At 35.7% G+C, this 17,743-nt stretch overlaps 1 protein-coding gene and 1 pseudogene across 2 annotated transcripts in view; one reads left to right on the top strand and one right to left on the bottom strand.

Annotated features, from left to right (window-relative positions):
* THSD7B (thrombospondin type 1 domain containing 7B) overlaps window positions 1-17,743 on the bottom strand; it is a 742,175-nt gene that overhangs the window by 700,152 nt on the left and 24,280 nt on the right. The gene's annotated exons all lie outside the window — the stretch shown is intronic.
* On the top strand, window positions 12,274-12,392 carry LOC120612105 (uncharacterized; annotated as a pseudogene).

Here is a 17,743-nt window from a genome sequence, read left to right as displayed (position 1 = left end):
GAAATAATGTTAGGGACTCCTTTACTCAATATCTAAGCAAACTCAAAAGAGTGTAGGACAGAGAAATGCTGTGCTTCATGTTCAAATTAATTCCAGACCCTTTCTGATGTCCTTCTCCTGATTCTCTCTCCCCACTTAAAGAAGAACCCCACTTTCAGCTGGACATTCCCTTATCTCATTTTTTCAGTGAAAATTTACCTCTCTCTATGTTTCTGGCATGCCCAGAATCCTCCAACTAAACTTATAACCTAATTTGTTTTCATCTTTTTTTAAGCAGTGTTTTCCAGACTTTGGCCATTTGCTTACTAAGTTCATAATATTTACCAAATTTACACATTATCTGTTACTCTATTTTTTCTTTATATCAGATCATGTTTTTATGTAAATATTTTAGTTTCATTTCAGCCATGAAATCAAGAGTTTGATGTTGTAATTATTTATATATCTTAAAAGAATCACCTTAATCGAAGAAAAAAGAAGCATCTAATAATCTATCCCATATATTCACATCATTGCTATCGATTCTAATAGGAAACACCAACTTAATGGATGCTGAAAGGTGACCTGGATATAGTTTAACATAGTTTATCAGGAGAAACAATATCTTAATCCAAATCAGCGTCTCTTACAGCACCAAGTTATGAGTTATAGAAGGCTGCTGGGGAGTCACTTTTGGAAGAGGCCAAAGTTTAACATTCTTCTACCTGACAGGCCTACTCAAGTCAATTGTTGCTGTAAATCAGTGAATCCTATGTTTCTTCTCTCTAAAACCCAAGAAGCAATACCTTTATTTAGGAAATAAAAGATGTACTTAGAGCAATACAGATATACTACCCTATAACTTTCCTTTAGATCAAGAGCTGGCAAACTTTTTCTGTAAAGAGCAAGACAGTAAATATTTTTGAGTTTGTAGGCCATACAATCTGTCACAACAACTCGACTCTGTCATTATAATGCAAAAGTAGCCACAGATGACCTGTAAATGAATGAGCAGAACATGGCTTATCCCATAAAACTTTACTTGTAGACATTAAAATTTGAATATAACTTTGCATATCATGAAGTATTAGTCTTCTTTTGATTTATTTTCCATCACTGAGGGACCCCTTTACTCAATATCTAAGTAATGCTTCTCAAGCATAAAAAACTTCCTTGGCTCAAGAGCCATACAAAAATAGGTGGCAGGCTACATTTGGTCCACAGGTCACAGTTTGCCAACCTCTGCTTTAAACCATCAGGACTGGCAATCTTACTGCTCATGTGACTGATGGACGAGAAAGTCCAAGTGTTTGTAATAACTTTTTCTAAAGACTTCTTTGCATGTGCAAAGAACTGTGTATCAAGACTAAAAAAAAAAAATGTATTTTGTCAAAACCGTGTTTTTTAAAAAAAGATTTATAAGAACTACAACTGATGTTACTTCATTATGTACACATAATTAACAGCAAGGCCATTCTTAAGACTAAACTAAGTGAGTGTACATTGACAATAGAGCTTTTACTTTCAACTTCTTCCCATGAAAAGCCTGTTTTCATTTTATATGGGAATTTAGGCATCCTCATTCAGGAACAAAGCAATGTATACAGTTCATGTAATTGTTAGTCAATAATTAAGAAAATTCTGACTCAGTTCAAAGATCAAAGAAAAATAGAAGTCGAAGTTCCTGACTGGCAGTTCTGGAAAGCATATGCAGCAGAACACTCAGAGATACTAAGGATTTCAAGAGCCTAAAACAGCGCAGGTCAGAACACCTGAGGTCACCACCAGTCCTCATACCAAGTCACATACCAAGCTCGGAGAGCAAGTCATTCTGTCACTTTGCTGAGCCACGGATCTTCATATTATAAAATGAGGATCACTTAACTCACAAACTCTTCTGAGAATCAAAAGAGAGAAGCCTTCTGTAAACTGAGATAAATGTAAAAATTAATGAAATCTAAAAGAGAAATCTGGTAGAGTCAGAAGCATAGAAATAAGCTAATCGCACTCATTATATAACAAGCAATCTCATTTTGAAGAATGTGGCCAGCATTTCACCCTATGTCTCTGAAAACAACAAAATCGAAAAATCATTCGGTAGAGCTCGCTAAAAAAAATGACAGAATAACACTTGAATTGAATCATGGCATTTTCATAAAATTCTTAATTTTGTGGTTGACACTCTAAAGTTGTATGAATTCAAACTTGAAATCAGGAGTTAAAAACCTTCAGCTGTCTCCAAACTAATACCAGTGTAAATACAATCAAGCCGTTTGTCAATTCTGTGTGTGCGTGTTTAAGTCATCTCAAAAAGCAGTCAATTCATTTTCCCTTCTCTTGGGAAATGAGAAGTATCCATCATTAATTTTCCAACCAGCGTGAGCTTTGTAGTCACACTATGAGGCTAATCTAAAGGGTCTGAATGCACAGTGGACTCCAGTGAATCACGGCAGGTCTGAGGACAGGTTAAATGGCTTTAATTAAGAGTAATAATAATAATAATAATAATAATAATAATAATAATAATAATAATAATAAAGATCATTTGACACATAGGTCAATATTTTTCCTTCAAACCCAATGTAGGCATCCTGGGGGGGAAAAAGTGTGAGGCCTCAGAAAGGATATTAATTAAAGAGAGGAAAAGTAATTAAACAGAAAAAAATGTAGAACATAAGACACACTTTTATATAATCACAGTATCATTTTATCATACAAATCAACTGTTTAAATAAGAGCTGAGGAATTTAACTTACCAATGGGTGAATACCCACTGGTGTTGCTCATTTTCATCATCAGATATACGTGACTACATTCATACTAACCCAATAAAGACTGCTATGTGAACTTTCAAAAATAATGTACTTTTAGAGCAAAATTTACCATAGTCCAAAAATCATTGGTATCCTGAATTAGAAGATTCAAGTGTGAATCCTAATACTGTCGTTTATTAGCAATATAACTTAGAAAGCACATGGTGGTGACATTAAAGTTAAACAGCCCTGTGGCTGAATTCTAGTTACTGTCTATTTGTGTGTGACCTACAGCAAACTGCTTAAAGTTTTCAGCTTCTAAAAAATTAAGATATCGTGGTCTACTTCTTTGAGTTGCTCCGATGAATAAATAAGATAATGTATGTTAAGTATTTAGCACTATGCCTGGTACAAAGAAACTTCTCAATAAATAGTACTTATTGTTATTATTACTACTATTAATATTATCATTGTGCTCAGCTTCTGAGTTTTAGCTTACAGCTCTTTCACCAACATCTTATCAGAATCATGTAAGCTACAGAAGGAAAACATGCTTTCTATATTACAAAGAAGCAAACAAATACATGATTATCAATTACTAAGCTTCAGATTAACTTAGTGCTATAAATCTTTTATATTTTTTTCCGATAGGCTATTAAAATTTTTCATTATAAACATTATGCAAATAATATGGTAAGATGTTGGCCAATTAAGAAAGAAAAAAAAAATAACCATTTCTGGACTGAAATAATAAAGTGTGTTCAAAGTGTGCTCCAGCAACTTTTGAAGGGCTCCAGAATGAGATTTCAAATTATTGATATTTAAAAAACAAAGTGATACTTTGTTTAGAATTAATCACTTATACATGATTCATAAGATCCTAGTATGTTTGAAAAATATTGCTCTAGTGAAGCAATTTGCTACATATAGCACTTAATAATTCATTTTATTGTAGTTTAGATAAGAGTTGGAGGTAAACTCTTAACTGTAAAGTACAGTCTTAGGCTACCTCTGCCCAGAAAAGGGACCCCGGATATCCTCCTCCACTGAGTTCCCTGTTATTAATCAGCCCTGACATGGCCTGGACTCTGAGATTGCCCCCCATTGGCCTAAATGTTTATATACTTTTGGTTGAGAGTTTATATTTTATTTTATGAACTCGCTAAGCAGATGTAGAGAGTAGCGAAATAGTAAAGAGGGTGAGGATTCATATTTCTTATTTGGAGCTTTGCCCTCTGACTTTGTGGGATGGCTTGTCATCTGCATTACAGAATGCTCAGCAATTACCGTTGACTTACCTCTTTACATTATATATATGTGTGTGTACATATACATACACACACACATACATACACACATATATATATGTGTGTGTGTGTGTGTGTATGTGTGTATGTGTGTGTGTGTGTGTGTGTGTGTGTATATAAAAATTCCACAGCTCATAAGAATATCTTTTTCATGAAAACTTCCTTTCCTCGGCTCTTTTTCAGGTCATTAGCTTATCATTATTGTTAAAACATTTCATTTTTAAAAAAGTGGAATATGCATATACTAAAGTTGAGCTTAAGAACAGCTTTTTAGTGGATAAATCTAGCCTTTAGAATATGGTGGTGGTGGTGGTGGAGTTTGTTGTTTGGTTTAAAGCAATTAGTCTGAACAATGTGTAGAATGTTTTGAATTAGTTTCCCTCATTTAAAAACCAGGAGATTTTACATAAGACTTGTGATTTCTGGCTTCTATTGAAATGTTTCCAAAAGGCGATACAGGAACTGCATTTACACATGGTGACCCCCAGTGTGTGCTCAGTAGTGGCTGTCCTCTTTTAAAGGCTGTGTACTTTCCAGGTTCCTACAGTCCTCTGCACTCATCGATGCTGCATGCCTGATCTCAGGGTGTACTGGGTTTCAGATCCTCTGCTCTAGAGAATAAAATCCCCCAAGACTGTATTTTGGATCTGAGAGCTTAGTTCCAATTCCTATCTAAACGAACATAAAATGAATTATGGATAGCTCTCTCTGACAGACAAGCATGCCACATTTACCAGCACTCAACATGTTGTTTAAGAAAAAAGCTGATGGATAGAATCCAGCTCAATAGAGCAGACCTGAGGAGCAAATGAGACTCACCAGGACCCGCTGCATCTCCAACTTCTGTTGCCATGGTTCCTATCACCTCATGTTCAGTGCTAGGGAACAAGTCAAGCATGATACCTCCATAAAGAAACTCAAATGATCTATGCCAGGAGCACTGCTGACCCAAGGGCTACAACAATATCATCACATTTTATTTCTGTATCTTTCAAACAGGTTTGGCATGGTGCCATTGCGTGGCACGCAGGAACATGACTAAAGGATCAGACCACATTGATTTAAGTTAGTAAAAATGGCATACAAATCAACTAAAGTACATAGTGCCAAAGGACACAACAGTGGAACATCCACAAGTGGTGCCCGCTGCGCTGCCAGAAAACCCATAAGGGCAAAGCTGCCTTTATGAAGGAACTCAAAGTAAGCACATCCAACAACCAGCTTCATTAAGACATTCTCAGAGAAACCACACCATTTCAGTAGCAACAGAATATATGATGCATCTTTTTATGGTTTCTTTCTTGGACAAGACATATCTTCAGACCACTTTTGCAGTAGGGAACAGGAGATCAACTACCAGATGAAGCTTGAAAACTGGCATAGATGTCTGGCTCTCTCCTTTTAAACTTAGTGACCTCTTTTATAGTGGTACAGAGACATTTTTAAAGAGATTCCACTCCTATCTGCTCACAGAGAGAAGCCTAAAACAAAAGACTTGGTCTGCTTTCCTTCTCCTCTGACAGGAGCAATTTCTTTGAAAGACTACTCTCTGGAAAATTCAAAGTTCAGAAAATTCAAAGCCACAGCTCCTCTGTGGCTGCTCTGCTATCAAGGAAAAGCTTTCATGGGCCACGAACTCAGGCAACAGCACATGACAGCACAAGTGAAAACTAAAAGAAAGGCTCCTGTCACACTTCTCTGCAAGTTAACTACCCAGGGTCTTCTAAATTAAATGCAAGCACTTCTTACCCCAGCAGGTAGCACATGCCCTGCCTTTGAAAGAGTTCCAAAAGCCAACCCTTACCTTCAGGGAGAAGGAACTGAATAAAGGGCATCTCCTTCTTGGTCGATGTATCACAAAATAAAAGGCTTAGCAAGTGAATGTAGTTAAACCTACCTACATTTCAACCTGCCTATCTACTAGTACCTTGGGCAGTGCAAAAACTACACAACTGGGCTAGCTAGCATTTTTCTCATTACTGCCATTACCACCACCAAGACCAAGCACTAGAATCTTCCACCCAGACTGTAGCAATAGCCTCTTAGCTGGTCTCCTGGCTTAGTCCCTCGCTTCCTCAGAGGTTTCGCCACACAACAGACAGAAGATACTTTAAAATTTAAATCAAATCACAGCATTACCATGCTCAGAATCCTCCTCAGACTTTTAGTCTTATTCAGAATAAAATCATGACCAGTCCCCCAACTTTGCTATTCATAGTGTGGTCCATGGACCAGGAGCAGTGCTATTACCCAGGTGTTTATTAGAAATGACTAACTTCAGGTCCCATCCCAGACCTACTAAATCAGGATCTGCATTACAACAAGATTCCCAGGTGATTTCTAGGTGCATTAAGATTTGAAAAACAATGATCTACCAAATCCAACAGAACCCAGTCCTGACCTTCTCTCCAACTTCATGTCCTGCCTTCTTTGGTTACTCAGCTCCAGCCACACTGGTCTCCTCACTGCTTCTCAAACCTGCCACTTCAGAGCATCTGCTCTTATTCTTCCTTCTGCCTGGAATGCTCATCCCTCCACACATCCTGGCTCATTCCCTCACCACTTTCCAAAATCTGTTCACTGTCATCCTCTCAATGAGCCTTTCCCTGACTAACCCAATCTCCCCTCAAAACAGTGTTCTCTAGATTCCTAGACCTTGCTTTGATCATGACATTTATCATTAATTTATACTGTATATATAGCATTATGTTGCATTACCTATTACATTATAGTGTATCATATTATGTATGAAATTATTATCCCCACAAATGTAACCTCCATAACTACAAGGACCTTGTCATTTTTTTTCACTGCTCTGTCCCCAAGTCCCAACATACAGTTGGTATTCAATAAATATTTGATGAACCAATGAATATAGAAAACTAGTACTTCTAATGAACAGACATTAACCATAGTTAACAAGTAACACGGTCAAACCTTCGACACAGTATACAGACCTAAAAAAGATCAGATGATCCTACATAGTTTTAACTGTGGCCAGAATCTATAGAATAATTAAAAATAGGAAATATATTGTTTATATTTAAGTATTTCTAGGAATAAAAATAATTGTTGATACCAAGTGCTAATGAGGGGGTGGAGCAATAGGAACATTCATTCATCGCTGGTGGGAATGCAAACTGGCACAGGCACTCTGGATGTCATGCACTTAGTTTAGGTACTTACCCAACTGATTAAACACATATGTCCTAGGACCCAAATATTATCCTCACGTTTTACAGATGAAGAAATAATGATTATATAAAGTGCCAGGGCCATGCAGCTGAGAAGTGGGGGAGGTAGAATTCAAACCTATGTTTTCCTGACTCCAGAGCCCACAACTCTATACAGTATACCATTCTGACTCCACATTATAATTCCTAAAAATTCTAAAATACCATGGACTGAAAAAGGTTAAAAAAAAAAAAAAATTTTTTTTTTTTACTCCACAGTTCTAAAGAAATAACTCCAAGATTATAATTGGCAAGAGAATACGAGTTAACTTTGGCAATGCTTTGGCCAACTTCTATTGGCCATATTTACCAGGAGCCAGAATCACCCCTAGCCTGAATCTCCCTGGTGGGAGCTCCCACCTTCTAAGTGGTCACCAACATTAAATGACAACAGCAGTCCAAGGCCTTGGCAGACAGAGACGGCACACTCAGATTGGATAACGTGAGGAGAGTCCAGTAAAGGTATTACTTACAAGGTGTTATCTGCGTGTGGAGAAGCCACAAGGAATAATGCAGTACCCCAGAGCTAGCAACAAGAGAGTTGTCGCCAATCCCAATCTGAAGGACCAGAGGACAGAGCAGTTACTAAAGCCTGAGAGAAAGAGCCAGGTGAAGAAAGCCACCTGATTGGAACTAGACACCCTTCAGTCAGGGAGCCAGCAGAATAAAGGTTCCAATCTTACTTTGGTCCCACCCTAGATGCCCCCCACTGGCTAAACCCAGTCAGAAGCCAATGGGCAAAAGAGATTGAAGAAGTAGGTTTGTCTCCTGAAGCTCACAGCAGGATAAATAAATGGGAAAATGGATCTGAAAGGGGCAAACAACAGCTCTTCCACACAGAAGGAAAACTGGTTAGCTGTTCTACCTACACGCAACTACAGCTGATTCTGTGCTTGACATGGCCCATCTCTCTGCCCCATTTTAGAGTTAGAGCTGTCTCTATTCAGGCCACAAAACAAATCACCTCTCCCACCCCGTTGATAGGGTCACAAAAATGCTGCTTTAACGTACTGTATTTCCCTGTGATTCTAATTCAAGTGAACCTAAAAAGATTCAAATTTGATCACTGGATTGTTTAACTGTCACATATACAGGAGTCTTTTCCAACAAAAGTTCTAGTAGATGAAAGGAGCTTATAAGAGACAGTGCTCATTAATTGATCAATTCCCCCTAAGATAAGGACAGTATGGAATCACCTGCACTTTCAGTATTTTTCTAAGAAAAGAGAAAGAACAGTCATGGCTGTATAGCTCAGTTTGAAGATTTGGCTCAGTTTACCAGTCTGCTACGTGGACATCATACAATTCTAACAAGTTTGTTTAGCCACCAGCCAGAAAAGGGTCGTTTTGCTCAACTCCTGGACCACAATTTCCATCAAATGACTGTAGGGGGCACCATTTCCTTAGAACGGAAAGTAAACCTGGAGTAGTCCAAAGTGCTGGCCCTGACCCAAGGCCCCAAGGAACTCTAACAGCAGCAAGCCATCAGTCTTAATAATTAAGCAAGTTTTCTTTAAAAAAAAAAAAAAGGTATCCAAACAGAAAGTACTTTAAAGTTACTTTGTTTAAAGTACTCAAAAAGAAAAAGTAACATCAAGAAAAGGAATGCAAATACCTTCAGAGCTGTCTATAGGAAAGATGATGCATAGCCTCCTTTTCAATACAAGCTGAAACTTTCAAAGAATAATGCTCAAGATCTTAACACTCCACTGTAACATTATTGAGATACCCGAAGCTAAACTTTGATTTTCAAATTGATCTTCATGGCTTTAAATTTAATAAGGAATCGGGTCCTTTTTTATCCAGTATTAATATATTAAAGATAAATCTCAAATGAAAAAGAGCATGTGTGTGTGCGTGCACGTGTGTGTGTTGTGGCACAATCATAACACCAGTACTAAGGGATGAAGGGATGAACTAACAATGAACTTCAACCTCTACATATACATGTTATTTCATTACATCCTTGCAATGAGTCTATAAGGAAGATCTTTGCAGATGAGGAAACTGAGTATAAAAGGTAATTAAATTGCTGAAGAACACAGACATATAAACAGATAAACTAGTGGTCACAGAGCACGATTTTTCCAATGCACATTTTCTTCAGAGACCATGTCCTACCAAGCTCCGTAGAAGAGCACATAATCTCATGTTTTATTCTAAACAGTCAGGTAAAAAGTCCCATCTGCATTTTCTTTCAAACAGTCACTACTGACATTTAACTTTCACCACCCTCAAAGTATTCTACACACAATCCTACATAAAATATTACTTTTAGAATTCCATGTGAACATAAGTTTATCTTTTAAAATTGACATGTTCCCTCCTTCCTGATAACAAGAATTTTGCAACCCATCATAATATGCCTCCTAGACTTTACTGCTAGGAAAGCCAGCATCGAATTTATAACTCAATCATAATAGCTCGATTAGGGTTTTAGTAAAGAATTTGCTTTTTCCTTCTTTTTAAGGTCTCGAATGTTCATTATATCAACTTATTGTATGCATACTGAAAATTTAGATAGAACAAATCAATGATTCATATATATATATTATTTATATATACACACACACACACACACACACATTTATTTATATATATTTCAGGAAATATTATTTGATCCATGACATATCTAAATCCATGAAGAAGGAATCCATTATATTGAGGACATTACTGGATAGTTCATTAAATATTTTAATAAGTAAGCATATTTTTCTTATTTTCCTATGGCTCATAATTGTTAAGAGCTTAGTTTTACAATCTGAAAAATAATAGCATTAAATTTGTTGTTAGATATTAGCTCTATTTGTTGCAGCAGAAATATTTCCTAGCATGCCGATCGGAGGTGATAATAAAGATCTAAACAATAACAATGGTGTTAATAATTTATTTGGTTATACAGCAAGTGTCCCTCTAAGTGAAGAAGAAGGTCTCACATTTCTAAACCACTCTGTTGCAATTCAGCAAGTGAATTAAATATTTAGCAGGCTGCTTAATATTTCATTGTAGACAAATCATAGTGGGTTTTACCCAGTCTTGAGTACAAAAGCAGTGATCAAACACCATATGTATATAAAATTTTAATTCATAAATCATTTTAAAGGTATTACAGTCAATAGTACACATGTAGGGATGCTTGAAGGACCACAATTCTGGGTTATCATAAAACAATTACAGCATTTTGTTTGTAGAATATTATGTTATCCTCTCAGAAGAAACAACCTGATGACAGGCAGACTTTACTCCTATTCTGTACATTTCTGAAATCAAGAGAAATTCTGTTCACTGTTTCTGTTACAAAGGAAGTCAGTACTTCAGCCAAAATATTCTGGCTCCCTCACTACTGCATAGCTTCCCCCATTGCCTTCAATGTATATGTATTGCTAAATCTATTTGGAAATGAAAGAAAGTTAATTCTCCAAGGATCCATGGGATTGTATTGCCTCTGGCTATTCTCACTTTCTTTCCCACATGGTACATTTCTATCAGTTTTGAAAATCTCCTGATGGTAATTGGCAGATTACTCTATTAATGTTCCCCTTATATTTAAAGTGTTTTCCTCATTACCAGATATTTTTTATTCTGTCCCTAATAATGGGGAAGAATAATCCATCTCTATGCAAGTTACAATGACTCAGGGAGGTTTACAAGGAATTGCTTATTAAACAATTATTAACTGTTCGGGAAACCACACATGCATTTTTGTTATTGTAACAGCTACTCATTTCGATATAAGCAGCTCACTAAATATACATAAGCCATTGCTCTACAATAATGGTTTAACTACCGTATCACATTATGCAACCAGAATGAAATAATGTTCTGGTTTAAGATACTATCATTTCCTTCCCTGAAGTCTCCTCTTAGTTCTGGCCCTCCAGATCACAGCATGTGCTGAAAATTACTGTCTCCGTTTCAAAGCTACACAATCACAGCCCAGCCCTCAGACACTACTCCACTCACTGCCTTGCCAATTGTGTTACAATACTATTCAAACCATCCTCCTGGCTTTCAAAATGCTCCTACACTTGTTAGAGCCTTCTTAATGCACTCTTCCTTTGCTTTATTGCCCTTTTTCTTCTCCTAATGTAGACACTAACCAGAGAACATTGAAACAGAGAGCAGAAGAAGAGCATACTATGTGAACTTTATTTGAAGAAGTGATCCAAAAATTCTAAACTATCTCAGGCTGAGATCAAAATAAATCTTAAAAACTCAAAGACAAACCAGGCTCACCATCTCTTTCTTAAAATGGGTTCTATTCCGAATGTGTCCATCCAGTGCAGTCGAATGACTCTAGATACAACCAAGTCTATAGAATGGAAATAGAACTTTGGGGGTCTCCAGTTTTTCTTATCTATAAAATGAGAAATCTGACCTAAAATAAAATTCAAGATTTCTCTTATTTCTAAAGTTATCTGTGCCCCTGTTACTAAGCAGTCATGACAGATGTGTTACAAAATACATCATTTGTCAGAATAAACATCTCTGCCTTCTAAATGATAAATTATATTGGACAGAGGTATGTAAACTATCAAGATTTGGGATCATCCCTAAAATGGATATGTGTACAGAGAACGAAGGAGAGCTAAGAGAAAAAAACTTCCGGTCTACCTGGAAGTCAGAAAAGGCTTCATGACTGAGGCACTTGGAAGGATAAGTAGAAGTTTACCTAGCAAACAAGCAGGAGGAACTCATGATAAACCCAGGGAACTGCATTGGAGAAAATATGAAAGTTTTCAAGATTTTAAAGTATTCAAGGAGCAACGAAAGTTCTATGCTATCAGAGAAGCTGAAAAGTTCAGAAGAAAATCTAGGAAGTTGATATCTATCTATCTATTTCTCTCTATCTCCTTTCCTCCCTCCCTCACTCTCTATCTCCTTTCTCTCAGTGAATTCTTATAGAGGCTTAGCTCATCATCCAAAATGTTAAGATGGAAAACATGAGAAAATTATGGAAGCCCACACAAATCTACATCTACTTGTAAAATAGTTCATTTTGGCCTATGGCTATGCTACCCTGAACAAGCCGGATCCTGTCTGATCTTAGAAGCTAAGCAGGGTAGGGCCTGGTTAGTACTTGGATGGGAGACCACCTAGGAAGACCAGGTGCTATAGGCGTAAAAAGTAAAAAAATAAGGGATTGTAAACTGACAAGGTCCTTGTAATCTTTGAGGTTAACCAAGGGTTGCCTCACCAAAATAATAATAATAATAATAAATAAAATAAAATAAAATAGTTCATCTTGCAAACATTTTATTTTCAAAATACAATTTTAGCAGGTTTGATATAAGTAGAACAATATACTACTCTAAATAGATTCATTTAGCTATGCAATTATGAGATGGAAACACCCATTTTTCCCTTGATTACAGGTTTAAAATTTTCTATTCCACTTTGGCAGCAATAAGTCATACAATATTACAACCCACTTTGTGGAGACTATACTACAAAATAATCACCTACTTATATAAGTCACAGAAAGATCACTTACTGAATATAAGTCACAGAAAGATGAAATAAGCCATGAGATGGTGGAGATAGGTTTCAAATCCAGACAGTTTAACCAAAGAGCCTACATTCTTTAATATGATGTTTACAGGATGGACTCACAAAAAAATAGTTATTGTAAACATAGTTGAAAATGATGCAAATATAATAGTTGAAAAATATTTTTAAGAATATTGTGTATAAAAGATTATGGAACCTAATTTAATATGAGAAATAGTGTGAAAGTTCATATACAAACAGGTTAGAGTTTCCTTAATTCATGGTATATAAAATTATTTTTCAAGTGAAATCAAATTTCTATAGACGACGACTTATCACAATATTTTTATTCCACCTAAAGCAGATAGATATCTCAAAGGAAACTCTATATGTTTTAAAAGGCTTTCTTCTTTTAAATACCTTATAAAAGTAATATTTACATAGTTATTTGCACGATATTCGATCATGTCCATACAATTCAGGACAGAAGTAAAACCAAAGTAATCCATCTTGGAATTAAGAACAGTGGAGATGCCCTTGTCTGTATAGAGACACATTAAATAGGAATGTGTTTCTTAAAAGTAGCTTATTTAGGTATGTAGAAATTGATGCTATTGAAAAAGCAATATTACAATTTCTGAAAGTTCTGCATTTCTTTCAAAGTAACACTGATCCAGAATGACAAATGAATATGTATAATATATAAATAAAAATGTTCTTGGATATCTATGTGTTTGGTGTGTGGGGCGTATGTGTTCACGTGCATAGTCAAATACTCTTAGAAAATAAAAAATGACTAAGAACTCTGAAAAAATCAAACGCTGATTGGCTGGAAAGGAAATAATGGCTTACAATATATCTGAACTGACCTGAATTAAATTATAGATAAGCTTGGAACACAGGTCAGTGAATTTGAAGGTGAAATCAGGCTGGAAAAAAATCAATCTATGGAAACTATTGATGACTAAGTAATCTTTTTTTTTTTTGGTCACTGAAACAAAATAAATAGGCTCTAGTTAATGGTTCCAACTGTTCAAAAAAAATTCTAATATCTGTGAAACTTAAATGTTAGAATTATTTTTTCCATCTCCTAAAACATTTCCAAAATGTATTTTGTACTAAGAAATTGGACTATTACTGTGTAGGTCAGTAATGACACTGTAGTAAAAGCCCAGAGCCAGTCAATGTCTTTTTTGTTATATGAAAATAAATAATGTCTCTTATTCTGCTAATATGTACATGTTGAACACTATCTCACATGGCAAGTTTTGATGGAAAATATTCTTTTGTTTAGTAAAGAAGAGCAGAAAAAGGAGTTTCTTTACACTTAAGCTTGCAAAGGGGAACTTTAAATGAAACCCAGAAATCTACAGATTCACACTGAAAACACCTATATGAAAGTCTAGTAGTGCAAGATGCCCAACAATGGCAAGTGACTCTAGGTAAGGCCTAAAGGAAGTTAGGAAATGAATGGAAACTACAAAACCAAGATGAAAACATTACTAAACACTTATATTGTCTACTTAATCAATGTTTATGGGAATTTCTGTTTTCAAAGGAAATTGGCTAGGTAAACTGCAAATAACTGATTATTGTTTTACAATTAGTTCAACAGAGAGATTTCAGTCAATGTGGCCTTGGACAATGCTGATTAGGTAAGAGAATAAAGATGTTTGCTGGCCAGTTTGGTTGGTGATGGTTTGTTTTTGTTTATATGGAACAGGGATGATATGCCATTAGTTCCCGATCAGGAACAGTACCACCTCTCCACAGGGTCTTTTGGAAATGTGTGTAAATATTTTTGATTTACTAAAGGTAGAAACTAGCACTTAGAAGATTGGGAAGGAGGAAAGGATGCTAGACATTCTGCAATACGCAGTATGGTCTTACACAAGGAAGAATTATTCCACTCAAAATGCCATTATTGACCCCACTGAAGAATACTGGAATACTTACTTCTCTACCCACCACATCCCCTCCTTTTGAAATCCAATCTGTGAGAGTCTACAGCAATCCTTATAACTTTAAACTTTGCAAAGAAACTCAAGAACTGAACACGAAATTTTCAAGGAACTGTTCCCAAGTGGTTAGTAGTCAGTTCAGACTAGTCCACAATCAAGAGACAGTCAGGCATATGTTAATGTGTAAAATAGGGGTTGCTAACACTCAAGAACTGAGGAATCCAGCCTCTGAATCCTGTTCTTCAAATAATAGAAGGAAGACAGTCAACCTGAAAAAAACTAATTTGGAGAAAAGGTGTAATTTTAGAGTTCAGTATACTGTGTCAACCAATAGGTATCCTTGAGTCTCAGGTAATCGCTCAAGAAATAATCCAAGTACAAAATGGTCATAGAAGACAGAGCATGTGAGAAAAAATGCACTTAATAGAATGCATAATTTGTCTAGATTCTTCTCATAATTTTAGTAGTAATAGTCCTTTAAGTTTTCTAAAATTGTCCTACATACTGGCTTTTGTAAGAATGTGACTCGTCTTATGTATAATCACCTCTGAGCATAAGTCTAATATATTAAATGGCTAAAGAGAAAATTTACCAGCCCATCTGGTACAGGTAGGCAAAAAAAAAAAAAAAAAAATGTAAAAGTTCTAGTTTTAAATAACTGTAAGTAAGACTATACTTTCAGGGATCATTTCTATAGTTTGTTAAATAACTGTAAGTGTTTGCATATGGTAGAAATTAGTTGGAAATGTCATTTTCTTTATAAGAAAGTGCTAATGTTTTAAAACTGGCGTAACTTGATGTCAGGCCAACTGGTTGGTTTAAATGATAAGACTGAAAGGGGAGGCTGACTAAAAAGCAAACCATGAAATGTCCCCTTAAAGGTTCAGAAAAATGGAAGTGCCACCACTCAATAAAAATGATTAAAATGTGTGCAGAATTGTATTGCTTTCCATCTGACCAGTCTCAGGAAGATCATGAGCAATCATTATGTGTAATCAGGGGCCTATTCATCTGCAACACATGAAGAAGCCCATTTTAAATAAGTCCTACTTCATGGTCTTTACTCTGATGTTTCATCTGCACTAGTAAGACTTTACTGGAATGATGTCTGCTCTGAGATTGTTCATTACAAAGTTGCCTGTGGAAAGACTTATGTCCTCTCCAATTGTTTTAAGTCCATTAATCCAAAATGCAGAGAGATTGTATAATTAATTTGTATGTTTTAGTGATTCATGGCTTTGCGAGAGCCAAAAAAAAAAAAAAAAAAAAGTGGTTGTTTAAATCTTTTCCTTGACTTGGGGGTAGAGGGAAATGATGAGTATCTAAACCAGCCAATGAAAACTGGAATAATTTCCCAGAAAATTTCTCAACCTCTCAACAATCTGTTCCAATATCTGAAGGTTAGTGATATGTAGGAGTATTACTCTATTGTTCTTCAAAGGCTCTTGAGTGAACAAAATTTAGTTTCTACAAAAAGTGTCCCAAACATTTCACTTATCACTGACATTCTTTCTCTTTTTTTTTGACAAAAAATAAATGAATCTTCACTTCCTTTTCTTGCAGGTCATCAAATATGGTATCTTAATATCTCATCCAGTAAAAATGACAATGTTATATTCTGCCGAACACTTCCAAAATTAAACTAGGATTTCTTCATCAGTATCCTAGATATAGCAGAAAAAATTCTGTTTACAATTTTTGATTACTATAAAAAAAGACTCTAATCTTTTTTTTTAACAGTTCATAAATCTTCTACTCTACACAGTATACAATAGTTTGATGTTTTAAGTAATATTTTTGTTAAATGATAATTAATTTGGTCTATCTTATTCCATTGACTGATATTAATTTGGTCTATCTTATTCCATTGACTGATTTTTTTTATTTATTTTTTTAATTAATTTATTTTTTATGGTGACATTGGTTAATGAAATCTAATAAGTTTCAATTGTACACTTTAACAATAAGGCATATATATATTTACAATGTGTGTTCATCTCTCATAGTTAGATTTCTTTCTGTCACCACATATTTGACTCCCTTTACCCTATCTCCTTCTCCCCTCCTCCCTCCTTCCTCTCCCCTACCCTCTGGTAGCCACTAGGCTATTGTCTATGTCCATGAGTCTCTGTTTGTCCTGTTCATTTGTTGCATTTAGGTTTATATCCCACATAACTGATATCATGTGGTTTTCAACTTTTTCTGTCGGCTTATTTTGCTTAGCATGATTATATCAAGGTCCATCCATCTTGTCACAAATGGCAGTATTCCATCTCTTCTTATGTCTGAGTAATAATAGTCCATTACATATAGGTTCCACAGCTTCTTTATCCAATCATCTTTCATAGGACACTTTGGTTGCTTCCATGTCCTGGCCACTGTGAATAATGCTGCTATGAACATCAGTGTGCAAATATCTTTTCGGATATGGGTTTTCAAGTCTTTGGGTGAATATCCAGTAGAGGGATTCCTGGATCATATGGTAGATCAATTCTTAGTTTTTCGAGGAACCTCCATACTGTTTTCCATAGTGGCTGTACCAATTTGCAGTCCCACCAGCAATGTCTGAGGGTTCCTTTTCCTCTACATCCTCTCCAGCATTTGTTATTACTTGTCCTGTTGATAACAGCTATTCTAACAGGTGTGAGATGGTATCTCATTGTGGTTTTGATTTGCATTTCCCTAATAGCTAGCGATGGTGAGCATCTTTTCATATGTTTGTTAGCCGTTTGTATGTCTTCTTGGGAGAAGTGTTTGTTTTTTTGTTGTTGTTACATGGAAAAAAAAAAAACCCCAATCTTAAAAACAGAAGCTCCTTAAGGAGGACAGTTCATGACATCAGTCTTGACAGAATTTATTGTGGCACACCTGTAAGTTCAGTCTCTTTCCAAACCTAAACAAATATGACTTTAGAGAAACTCAATAATCTCATAATTGATTAGAAGCTCAAAGATTAAAATACTGGGGAATATTTTAATTTTACAATTTAGTAATTAATCCCAGAAGATCTTGAATTAGATT

This window comes from Pteropus medius, unplaced genomic scaffold (genome assembly GCF_902729225.1).
Source record: "Pteropus medius unplaced genomic scaffold, Ma_sr-lr_union100, whole genome shotgun sequence".
Classification (NCBI taxonomy): Eukaryota; Metazoa; Chordata; class Mammalia; order Chiroptera; family Pteropodidae; genus Pteropus; species Pteropus medius.
Note: the sequence above shows the minus strand (reverse complement) of the source record. Positions and strands in the feature narration are given on the sequence as shown.